The sequence below is a fragment of the Acanthaster planci genome, linkage group LG02 (assembly GCF_054643075.1).
Source record: "Acanthaster planci isolate LZ-2023a linkage group LG02, COTS_SCS, whole genome shotgun sequence".
NCBI lineage: Eukaryota > Metazoa > Echinodermata > Asteroidea > Valvatida > Acanthasteridae > Acanthaster > Acanthaster planci.
In genome coordinates this window covers 2,239,708-2,253,038 of record NC_141778.1, presented here as the reverse complement: position 1 = coordinate 2,253,038, position 13,331 = coordinate 2,239,708, and the positions used below count along the sequence as shown (strand labels likewise).

Sequence of the window (13,331 nt, the reverse complement as noted above, 5' to 3'; positions counted from 1 at the left end):
GCACCTTTAATCTGTCTCCGGAATAAAGCCAGTGTATGACGTCACTTGTCCCAAATCTATAAAAAGTCCTAGACTTGGACAGCAGGCCACTGCAGAGTAACAAGTGCCGCAGAGTAGTGTGTGTGTGTGTGCTTTCGCTCCAACTGGCAGACGACTGAACCGACTGACTTCGTGGAGGTTTTGGGCGCGAATTAGCAATTACTGTTCATTTCTCTAGAGCAGATTTCTCCTAGCAACCGGATAAGTTATCCCAACCGCAGGTAAGATTTTGCCATGTTGTATGCATCCTTTTCACAGCTTTATTAAAATCTTCCCACCTGTTGTGTGAGCACCTTTATCTTCTTCGATAAAATCATCTGCGTTTTGCTTGAATCGAGTGCTTTTACTTGTCAAGATGGGACCGTCTGTCTTTCACTCATACTAGCTTTCTCATTATCACCTCTGTGACAGAATCACTACACCACATAATTTCTATTTCGGTAAAGACGATGAAAATGGATGTGTGCATCTGGGCATTTTTTAGCTGCTTAAATTCGACCGAAACTGGTTTCACTGCGCTGAGTGCAGACCTCGGGGAAATTCGCGCTGCTTTTTGTACGGTTTTGTTTTCTTTGCCTTTATCGGTTTAGGTTTGTTTTAGAATTTGAAAAAACACGTGTTTTGAAACGACACACCTGTCCAAATGTATAGAGGTAGATAGACGCAAAACCAGAGTGTCGGCTGGCTTTATCGCTAAAAATGTTCCGGTGAATATTTTGATTCTCGACTGACCGTATTAAATCTGACAGTTAATATCCAACCTAAGTAAAGTGTGTGGTTTGTTGACCCATGTTTCGATGTCCACTGAAATAAAGGGTGTCGCGAGTTTCTCCGAAGAAATCATTATCCAAGCGATTCTCACTTTTAAACCAGTGATCGCCATAACAGCATTCCCATGTAAGTCTGGCTGAGGCTAATGAAAATAACATGAGACTCAGGCTTGTGTCGTGTAGGTGTGTTTGGTTTACTATGGATCACCACTTTCTTCAATTCCTAATAGATTCAGCAAAATGGAATAAGCCCAGAGTGGATGTATCAAACTGAAGAATAAAAAATTGAACTATGTACAAGTGACCTGACAATTCAGTAATGTTAAGGGGAAGATTGAACGTCTAAACCTCTGTAACTGACATGACCATGAATTCTGATGTTACACAATAAACCGAATTTAAACCAGTAAAATAAAGGACTTTCGCTGGGTTCCACGAAGTTATACCAAAGAAATAAAATAAAATTACAGAAACAGTACAGACGTAATCTTGGAGAGGCAAGGGGCAAATTTAGAGAAAATGTTAGAGTAAAAGGATAGTAACAAAGTCAGACTTTCTTCTAATGAAGATCTGTAAAACCACAAATATAAGAATTTAATCTCGGGTTTTGCTGTTTAGTAGAAAAAAATTGCAAATAGTGGGGCTGCGGGGACAGCCTCGTTATTATCAAGCAGATGTTTTCTTGTGGGCTTCTTTGGTACGCCATCTTTAAGGGTTAGCTTTCGAGCCAGATACATGTACCTGCACTTTTCGAAAAGAAAAATTAGTTGATTCATGAACTTATTGCCAAGCACTCCCATGTGACGCGACAATCTCACACCAACTCGTTCATTTGCACGTTGGCAAATATGTTTGTAGTAATGACAAGCAAATGTTTGGAATTGTTCCCTCAAACGGGACCAGTCAACTCGGTGTAGAGCTAATTACAAGAGACCGTGGTACATTATCGCTCGATTTGTTCAACTCGCTGAAAAAAATGCTCTCAATTTTGCAACCTTCTAATCACCAAACTTTGGGGAAAATAATTCTTATTTAAGATTTAGGCCTACATGAAGATAATTATGGATTTTGTGTTAGAAAATGAATTATTTCTCTTTGGAGTTCTATGTAAGCTGCCCTACGGCGACCCTGAGAGGCATAGAGAGAGGTAAAAGACATTGGATAAGCTTAACTTGTGTTCACAAATTGTAATTTGATAGAGAGGACGCGTGAAAGCCCCCGGACCAAGGTGTTTGTCATTTATCGCTCACATATATCAAACAGCGGAAGAAGCACTTTAAAATTGATGTAGATTGCATTTTGTAACTAAAGTAGATTAAGCAAGCCTTGGTCGAGATCTTAATGACGCCATGAATTAACCATTCAAGGTTCCGCTTGAACTTTTAAGTGCTCGACTGGATGGGATGTCCCAACCACAGTCGTTAATTTTTGTGCATGTGTTGAATAATTAATGCGGAGCCCATACATATGAGGGAATTTGTGGAATTTGCGGAAATAGGCGTCTTCCTCTCTCTGACGTTGACTTTGCTGAATGGCTGTTGAAAGCACGCACACAGAGTTTCGTCCTTGGCAAAAATGGCACACTTCTTGCCACTTTGTGAACAATAATTATCAAGTTACCAATAAAGGTCGAGTCTGATATTCAATGGCGTCACTCGTTGGGGCGGGAAAATATGCCCCTCACTGTTTTTTTCGCCCCTTTCCCATAGACACCCACATGTCGTAAGTCGACCCAGGTCCACTTACTTGCGAGAAACGAGTGACGCCTGCACTCATTACTGAACTCGATGTCAACTTACCTGCTTGTCTTAACATGAAATAGATTGAACGTTAGGTGTGTCGGTTGTGTACAATATGAATAAGTGAGAAAACAGTATTATGGTATTACTCAATGAAACGCCGCCCATCGTGACCAAAGTATTTTAAGAGAAGTGGAATAATAGTTTGGTCAGCCACTAAAGGTTGAATTCGTATTTTTAGTGGATTTCTACAAAAACTAGCCCTTCGATTCATTTTTGTGTCGTTTGTAAGTTCGTTGCCCGTCTGTTTCCCACGCAAAGGTTCATTCAAGCACCATGGCAAACACTGGTGTAACAAAGATGGCCGCCCTGATCCTCATCACGTGTCTAATCCATTGCGCACACTCAGTGCCTGCCCAGGGCCTACGGGAAAGGAGAGAGGCTGATCAGACGAGACAAACTCAGGAAGCGGAATCCGGTAAGTTAAACTTCGACAATGGTAGAGTTTTATTTTGAAAGTAATTGAATTCAAAATATTTTCGCATTTCATCATCCAACGCTCGCCCGTGTTACTTCAGTTCCGAACATAATAATTCTTGGAGTCAGGGTCTCTTCCGCCATCACATTTTTGAACCATTTTAAAAATATACTCATTTTATAATTGGATAGTTCATCCTCCCAAGGGATGTGACACAGGAAGCCTAATCATGGTCTTCTTTGTACAGCTTTATAGCTTACACTCTTTCCTGAGGGTTGAATTTAAGCCACAATGGGCTTGGCCGCCAATTGTACCGTCCAGAAAAACAGCCGCTGCTATGTGCCTTTGAGTCTCTTGTCCAAAGGTTTAGGGATAGGTTCCAAGCATCCCTGTGCCTGGAGCTGCACACAGATATCTACACTAATTTCCTTGGAGATTGTTCTGAAAATCTTGAGAGAGGTTGTTGCTGAACAGAACGTCTGCTTTGAAAACACGCCTTCTTGAAGTTTTTGCGGAGGCGGCATGCTTTTCACGTGGAAGGAAAATTGGAAACACAGCACTGCTACAGGTTCACAGACGGACGACTCGAAAACGTAGCCTGACATTTCGTCATCATTGTTATGTTAGTAATGGGATTTTAAAAAACAAATTCTCCCTAGGGAAAGGGTTTGATATTTTTTTCTTCCAACGGTGGTTCTACATAGGTTCTTCTTCTTCTGCAGGTGATTTTGTTATTACAGTATCTCTACCTTTCCTTTCTGTTTGTATCGCGCGGAATGGGATGTCTTCGCAGCGTGGGCGCCTGTAACAGAAATCAACTCTCAATGATTGCCTGCGGGAAAGGTTAGAGTCTTCCGATGACATCAATGCAGTCAGCTTTTTCACATTTCGGATATGATGTCCCCTCCTGATCCCGGAGTGCGCAGAATCTGCTTGCAAACGCTACCGTACTCCAGTAGTCCACTTATGCTTAGTGAGGACTACATGAGCCTAGTTCATATATGTAGACTAGTTACAAATAATGAGAAGTATTTAAATGTTCGGAAAAATGTTGCTTGACTTTTGAGTTGCACTCATTTTGAGGGACACAATATCTTTGCCAGTGTGTGTGGGTGAGGATTAGCATAATACAACTTTCCAAGAATTTATACCCTGGAGGATAACGTTTGTATTTTAATGAGGAGTATTCTTTTAATATGCACGACATATTCCTCATTAAAGGCACTGTTTGTTCAAGGATGCACAGCCCACGCGTTCGTACACGTATACGCGGACTCGTCAAAATCTCCAGAGGCTCTGGCAAGGGGTGTGAATTTTTTTTTTTGTCCTCGTTACGGATGACCGAAAGATGATGAAAGTTTGTTTACTCCCTGCAAGACCGCGTGTTGCTTTGAGTGCGTTTGTGCAGTCGAAAACTGAACCCTGACGTATACCATTGAAAGAAAATTCAATAAAAGTGTTGCAGTACACTGTTGTTTGTAAGGAAGTCTGTATCTGTCAGCCTTGGGCACAGATGTCAGAGTCGACGTTTATAATACGTACAGATCCGGTAAAAGACGTGAGCCATCCACATTTCAATCATCGGGGCGTAACCTACCAGAAAACGTCTACCAAATGCTCAAGTGCCAGCTGACGGCCATCGACCAATCAACAGCCTTGGCGCCGTCTCTTCAAAACGGCTTTCACGCAAGCAGTTACAGTGTATACATTTGACATTCATATTTATCAGACGGTCTTAGGGACCGAGGTTCGGTTATGGGCAAACAAAAGATGACTCGAAGTCCATGTTTGCATGCAGGAGGAACGGGAGAAGTCATTCAAATCGTAACCGACTGACCGAAATCGGCGCACCAGACCTAAAACATGGGGGGGGGGTTAATCTGTACAATATATCGCATCCATCATCGCGATACGGCGCGTCGGCCGTGGTACTGCTCGCCATTGTGAAAAGTCAACAATTACTAGCACGAGGATAGAGCCGGCCGTGGATTAAAATGAGATTGCAGGCAAACAAGGAATTTGTCCCGGGTGAACAAAAATTTCAAGAGGACGCTAAAGTTGAACTGTTTCTCCAAAAGCATCGGCCATCTGAAATGATACCGATGCTGGATAAACAGATGTCCCCCGAACCCAGGAAACCACATAAACCTTTCAATTTCGTCACGAGGGACTTTGAATGATTATTCAGAGTACCTAGAAAAGTTAGCCTTTTCTGATTGGTCCGAAGTTCGCCATGCCAGCAGTTTTACCTGAGCGTTTATACGATCAACTTTGAACATGCTGGGAAACCGCATTGATTTATGGCCTATATTTCACGGAGAATTTTTTTATTAACTGTTGCAGACATTTCATGTAGTAGTAGTGCTTGGGACAGAGCAATTTACATACATATAATCAAAATCGTTTCGGCAGTGTAGTCTCGATGATTTCAACAATGAAGTGATTTGTGATTCAATAACCATGGCCTCTTAATGAAGCGTCAATGTGTCGATTCGCATGCCACGCCTTTAATTCCGACTCAAAATGAGCCATGTTGTTGATTGCTAATGCCGGCAGACCACCCTCACTCAATTTCGCAGGATGCTTTCGATGTCATCGCGGACATCGTCTTAAAACCGTCCTTTCAATCAAATCCCAGAGATGTATATACTGAGTCTAACATCGAAAGCGACAGGAAGCGAAACACCCTGGACCCGGCGACTTGTACGAAATCGAGGCATGTCACTCAGCAAACACGATAAACACGCTGCAATATCCTTGTGGTTTATGTCTTTCCTATGAAGCGCTCGCCCAATTTCACTAAATTGAAAGGTGCCTGTCTTGCGCGAAATCCCCCGCGACGTTCGGGAGTTGCACAAAAGGTAGTCTCGGTTTTGGCCAAACTGATGGCTCTGTCTGTTTTCAAATTCATCTCGCTCTATCATTTTCCAGTTACATGATTTTGCAAGAGCAATCGACGCGGCCAACTTCCTGTTTTTCTTTTTGTCCGACAGCAGATGAGGCTGCATGGGACGGGGGAAATGCATAAAACATCGAGGGAAGATAAAGATCGCATATGCGCTGGCCTGGACGGCATGGTTCCGAATGTCAAGTTATGAAAGGTGGCAACGTCGCGACATTTCGGAAGAGCTGAAATGAGATTAACAGGTTGGGGTTTGGGAGAAAGAGGACATGGCTGAGCGCGTGAGAGTAAACTTTGCCGATGGCCTCTCGAGAACATGCAAATACATAGGCCTAGAGATGCAGGGAGGCAATGATTTGCACTTGTGAAAAGCAAAGTACACCGAAAGCTGCAAGCTATAAGTCAGATGTGAACTTTGACAAGAACGTGTCGCTCCGAAGGTGTCTTTGCTAGTTAGGACACGAATTTACATCGGATGCATGTCCAGTGCTCACATAATGGCACTGCAGAAGAGTTGTTTTCTAGTTTGAATCGATTTACTGGGTTAGTTAAACACTAGCGTCAATATAATACTGTGGCTTTACACCATTTACGAAACAGTTGTGCAAATGACGTTCCGTTTTGGCACATATGGGGCCCACGACAGCGCTAAATATGTCTGCATTTAATTATAGTTCTTTACAGTCTGTTTCGTACAGGTGAATTTCAGTCCTTTGACTGGGCATGTGTTATACCGTATCACTCAAAGGATCATGGGAAATTTCAGATTCCACTTTTTATGACGGCTTTTCCATCCACTGCTTGAGACTTCGTCAGGTTGTCGTATACACGACCGCACCAGACTGTACAATTTGACTTGAATTTTTCAAGATGTATTTTTGCGTTGGGGAGATGTTAATTTGTATAGCGGGTTTTGCCCTTACCCAACGTATATATTAATAATAAACACTGTACGCTCAGTGCTCGTCCGAGAGCTTGCGAAAAAAGTCACAAGCCTACTCGGTTGGGACTCGACCCCAAGACTTCTTGCTTACTAGTGCAGACGAATGTTCCCCAACCTTCTACTGTGCACGTGCTACACTGCCCACACATAGACTATCATGGAGATGTTTGATTCTACGTTACAACCGTGACAAAACCCACGCCAGCCTCTTTATGGCATGCTTTATTCTTTTCTTTTTCCCAAAAAGTTCACCTTTTGTCATCTTGGCGTATTAGAAGCATTCAGATGAGGACCTAAAATTGGTCTGAAAACAGACAAATTACTGCAGGAAAGTGAATGAACGGTAAACTTCCCTCCTTTGACTGTGATGGAGTGAGTCTGTCTAGCGCGCATGCGCATTGCATTCAGTCGACCTTTTTTACCCACTCTGCCCACAGACTTGACAAATTTACTCAAACCATTTCGATTTGGGGGCAAACAACGATTTGACACGACGACAAATAGGACTTTGCAATCAGTCAAGTTCCATTCCAGCACAAACGGGGATAAAAATATGCTGTACCTGGCGATATTCAAAACAGAGATAAGAGTAATGTCTAACTCGGGTTTTCCTTTGTATTCTTTCTGGTAGAATTATAACAAGCTGTTTCTAGGCATTATCCTAAATGAAAACAAAGCTAATACTGCTCTTTCACAAAGTCTGTTCAAAATTAAACACTTCCTAGTTTATTTTTCTTAGTACACAAAGCCAAGTGAGTTTGCGAGCCATGTAGATTGGCAATTTATTCCACACTTTGCCGTGGGTAACATTTTCTTTCTCGCCGTTTCAGAAACACGATGCTTTAGTGGTGTACATGACAGAGCTGGTATACTGTGCATGCTTGCGGACATTTCATCTGAAAACTAGATTGTGTCGCCCTATAATTTGTTTCAGTCGCCCTTACTCAGAATGACTCGATAAAATAGTTCCTCAAGTCGATCTGTTGAGACTGCAATGGTACTTTTTGACTCAACCTAAACGAGAGTGAGTCGCGATTCGCTATTAGCCACTCGCCATGAGCTATCTTCTTTGGAAGAATTGTGCACAATGCAAATCAGTGTAGGAACCAGTACCCTCACTACACCCAGCCTTGTGAAGTCCACTGGTAACACCCAGAGAGTAACATTAGCACCAATATAACACTTAACTTTGGAAAATTAGGCTTCAGATTTGTTTTGCGCGATCCAGTCTGAGGCTGTGTCCGAATTACTCGGTACGGCTTGAAATTACGCTCGAGTCTGTGGCAAATTCATACGTGGATACAGTTTTTAATTGTCATTGTATCATGTCGTTCCCAGGACGCGCCAGACGGAACGTGGAACTCAAGATGCCGTGGGTGATGGACTCATTGACCCAGAAAGTTCAGGCCGAACGAAAAAATGACATCCTGCGAAACATCATCGAGAACGAGAACATGTTTGCCAGGGTCGGCCGAAAGTGAAAAAGGGCTAGTGAGAACTGACGTTTGGTCACTTGCATGGAATCATCTGCCGCCAAGTTCGGTTTTGTTCTTGATACCGATTCGTGAGAACTGGATGCACAGTGGATGAGCTTTATTTCAAAGTCTTCGGTTCATTTATTTATCTTCTGGAGGTTTTCTGAGTGTGTAGGACATTTCCGCTGAATTTGGTTTATTTACTTATTTTGCGCAATTTACCGCTTTCATTTTAAACAATATTCGGGGAAAAATACATCTTAAAAAACTCTGACTCACCTAACTCAAGCGGAACACTTCAGACGAGTATGGCCTTGCAAAGGCCATTTTGTCTAGTTTCCAGACTGCCACATAGTTTTCACTGTGGAAAGTGAGAGTGCACATCGTACATTTCCGATGCGATAGCTCAATAAAAATGCGGGACTGTCTTGAAGCTGAAACTACAGGTTTATGCGCAAAATTCAAATGAATGGAAATTACGTGGTCAGTTTGAGATAATAGCAACTCTTGACTTCTTATTCGATTGTACAATGTTCATTTTAGACGCAGCACCATTCACTTTTAGTTTAAGCTTCCATTGCAAAATGTACCGTGGCCTTTCATTAAGAGTAATATTTACTGCCTTGAACGTGTTTAAATTGGAGCAAAATGATGCTTTTAACGTGCAAAGGCCAGACTTCTGCATGCTCTCCCGTGGTAATGGATATCAATCACCAGATTTGGTAGTAAAACTTTGCCGTCTTTTAAGCCAAAGAGTTCATGACACTTCATGCCGTAACTAAGGGTATGGTTCAAACACCTGCTTACCTCGCCTTTGTCTTTTTTGTGTGTTTGCTTGTTTGAGATGAAAGGCCATTAGGCGTATAGAAACATCGGTGAAATGTCACTAGCATTTTTCACCACCAAACACTGCGAGATGTGCGTTTCATTTTTTATATAGCAAGGTAGCCAATAAATGAATTTCTTGGCAATGTCAGGCTGTGCTCAGAACGATTGTTTCTGCCTACTCTCATGGATATAGACTATAAATCTGATTAAATGCCATTACCGCAGTGGCGCCGCCCTCACGCGCCACCTTGTTCCCATGGGTACGATCTGGCCGCGCCATGTTGGTTCCCACTTTGCCTTGCGCGCTCGTGAAGGAACGCACACGCAGCCCATGCAGTCGAGGTTGATCACACGCACATTCTTCAGCGCGCGTGTATTTGGCAAATCACCACACCCTATTGGTGGAAGAGGCATGTAACGCGCGCGCACCGTACCTGTCCACGGGCGTTGAGCCACGACCGTAATGACATCTAGTTCTGGTTGCCGAATTAAACACTATATTCACCGCTTTCCAAGAGTATCCAAAACCAGCAGGTTCCAGAGTATTTCATCCATCCTGGAGCTAGCTATCTGGTGTCACTAATAATCTCCAGCTCTGTGTTCAAATTAACGGTTTTAATGGACGAACTTGATTTGAGTAGATCCAGGCGCCTATGCACTCGAGCAAACCTGGGCCTGTTCCCAATTTAAAAGAAACTGCGCACAGTTAATCGTTTAAGAGTATACGAATCCGAATGAAGTTAAGAGTTTATGATGTAGAACACTGACTACAATATACGTGTTGACACTCCACTAGATTTCTCGCTATGCTGCGTTGGATGAGTGTTAATTCTGTTTTTGTCTCCTTACACGTACGTGTATATCCATCTAGAAATACAAGGGGCATGTTAAGAAATCGATCACAACGAATTTACGAATAAAATGCAGAAACTGCAAATCGTCCAAAGACTGGAAAACCTCAAATCTGCCGAAACCGCAAATCTGGTGCCTGATAGTAGCAATGCCTCTGTGAATACAGATTTTTCAGACAAGGAGTCGGAACACTGGCAGCCGGGCGCTTATTCGAAACGGCCTGTCCTCGTTATGCACAGACTGGTTTGCCTCTTGAGCGCTCGCAAACGTAACTCGAGCTGTCCCGCGTCTTTTCACACACCACTTCAGCCCGCCGGAAGTGGGCAGATTTTTGTGTGTGTGTACATGTACCAATGCGATTCGTACCACGTGTTCCCTGAGAGACGAGGACCCTTCCCCTGTCGGCTCAGCAGTGCTTGATTGCCTTCTCCCGGACAGTCATGAAGGCGTCTCCCCTCTCCCTCACTCACTCGTCTCTCATCTCGTTTTTCGAATTATTTGAAACCGTTCGGGCATGAGAAAACATTCTTTTTTCTGGCACAGCGCGTGGATTGTTTTCTTTCAATCAGTTTGCAAAAATGTTGTCCAACAACCAGGTCCCCTGGTGCGGCTTTGGCGATGATACATCTTTGAGGTTTTGTTTGTCAGTTTGGACTTTGGTTTACCTGCTTAGAGAAATATGTAGATCAAAACGTGTGGTCGTCTATTGTATAATTTCCATTATTTGAAGTTGTCATCGGCTTTAACTCACTGAACGAACCACAAAGCATCCCATATTATGGCGCGACGAAGGAAAAGGAATGTTACATTGAAATCAGGAAAACAACGAACAGGAGTAATTTAAGACAACTGGTAGTAGCAATCTCGTTTTGATAACATTACACGTGCTCAGAACAAAAAAATGTGTTTTTATGAGAAAAGAATGCTTGATTTTTTTATGAAACGGATTTAAACGCTTAAAATGCTTTTTCTTCATCAGACTTATTCGAGTAGGCCTATTCACTCCACCAGACAGCAAATATTGTAGCAGTTGGTTTGCCTCGATGCGGTAAATGTATGAGAAAACAAGTAGAAGAGCCGCCATTATCACGACACATTTTTGGGGCTTTGAGAGAGATTAGCTCTTCTATGATTTCTGACCAACGTAGCTTCGTGGGTGGATATGCATAGTCTCCATCTCAAGTTGTGCAAGGACAGGCCCAACCACGAAAACACTTTGGCTGGCAAATATTCATAGTCTCCCGCTACCCACCAACTCCTGGATATATCCTTGGCCAAAGCTGGTCAGCACGCTCTCTCTGGCTGGCATTTCGACCTAAGCGCACTTGTGACTGTTTGCAAGACCTCATATACAAGTAAAATCTCAGCAATCTTTAATCATTTTGGGATCGCGTGGGAGAACAATTTCCTGTATGCTCCTCAGGGAAACGATGATTTAATTCATGTTCAAATCGGAGCAGGAAGTGGCGAGCATAAAAACGTTAATGGACCATTACTATATTTACACATATGGTGTTCCGTACGGAAGCGTACGGTATTCCTTAGACATCGAAATTGACATCGGCCTTATTTTGCATTTTTGGGGGAAAATGCAGAACGTGTATAATAATCAAACTGTCATTGGTCCCATGATACACGAAAGCAAGACGCTGTACACAAACTGCCCGTTGGCAGTATTGTGACTATTGCAACTTGACTCTCACATATCATTTAAGAGGTTCTGTTTCTGATGTTTCTGCTGATCGCCAGTATGTTGTCAAAACTTTGCCTTGCAACACAAAATGTGCATCTAGAAGAAATGTATCAGTTTTGAAAAAGGACGGGTACACCACTTCTATGGTGAATTAATTGTGGTTTTCTACTGAAATTATGAATTCAAAAATTGCTCATCAGAAACATTTCGGAGAGAGTTGGTCATTAGTTTAATGCCATGTAGTTACAGTCTTGCACAAGCATTGGTCACCAAAAAAGTGGAAACTTAGGACAGTATAATATGAAAATTACGAGCAGTATAATATCAAAATTACGAGCAGTTTTGTTTTTGTATGATTTCCGCAAATAATGTAACGTTGGTGTCTACTCCTTGAAATGAAATCACTGTCTTAATCGAACTTTTCTTTACCGTCCAAACAAAAAGGTACTAAAATACCCCTTTAAATAGCAAAATAAAATTTTAAAATAAAATTAGCTGAATTTGCAAAGATTTTAAAGGGCTAATTTTTTTTAAATAACGCTGCATGGCCCCTTTAAATATTTCAGAATTCAGGTGACAACATCCAGATTTCAAAGCTTTGGAGGGGGTATTCTTGCGCCAAAAAACCCCCAGAAATCTCAGGCATACCAAACGGAAATTAGAAGGTCGAAGCCAGTCACGTGACCACCAATTAGAATGTCACGTTTCGTGGTATTTTTCACATTACTCATCAGGCAGGCACGGAGTGGGTGAGAGCCCATCGACATTTAGCGGTTCAGGGAAAAGATTCGCAGGCCGATCTGAGAACTACACCCCGGAGGAGATGGTTTGTCTTCACGGCATCTTAGCGACACTCGTAGGCGCTCCCATTGCGTGCGGCGTAAATGGACTGTACCCCCACTACTTGAGTGGCTGGCTTGTACGTGGGATTGGTTAGGAATAGCAGTAAGAGCCTTTCTCCTCCTAGCAATTTGAGCCTTTCAGGCGCTTTACTGTTTTAGTGTCTGAGAACATTCGTGTTTGAAAATTCATGATTTGACGCTCACAGTGTTTCATGTGGTAAAAGAATTGCCCTAAACACCAGTACACCAACAAACTTACCTGTGGCAAATTCTTGGGCTTGAGATTTCAAGGGCATCCTATAAAGTAACCTACAAAAAATGTGAATCAGTGAAGAGTTTGGAATAGGTCTAGTCTCCATTCAGTCGATCGTGTACTTCCAAAAAATAAATCCAGATTGAACGCAAAATGTTGCTTTCCACTATTATTATTCACGCAGTTTTTAGAAAAATTGGCAAGAGATCCAAATTTGATCCTCAATTATTTATCCAAAATAAACCAAAAAATTGTTCATCGACAACCATCACTTTGTACAGGAGAAAAAAACACAAAAACCTCCAAGAAAGTGACACTGTATTCCACAATTTTAATAAGAATTCTACGTACACAATAATAATGCACTATAAGCCTGCGTAAACTTGTTTGACTATTCCGAGAAATTTCTCCACAAGCGTCAAACCAGCGCCTTGTTTTCCGATCGTCTGCGTAGCTTTGCTTCGTGCCAGATTTCGAACAAACTAAAAATGCTTGCTTCGTAGACAAGTTCGCATCT

General features: G+C 42.3%; 1 long non-coding RNA gene across 1 annotated transcript; it reads left to right on the top strand.

The window, feature by feature from the left end:
• Positions 1–70: 70 nt before the first annotated feature.
• LOC110985769 (uncharacterized) lies at positions 71–9,322 on the top strand. The gene is made up of 3 exons (XR_002599039.2): positions 71–260; positions 2,870–3,026; positions 8,210–9,322. It is a non-coding gene; the product is annotated as an uncharacterized LOC110985769 (long non-coding RNA).
• The last annotated feature ends 4,009 nt before the right edge of the window (positions 9,323–13,331 follow it).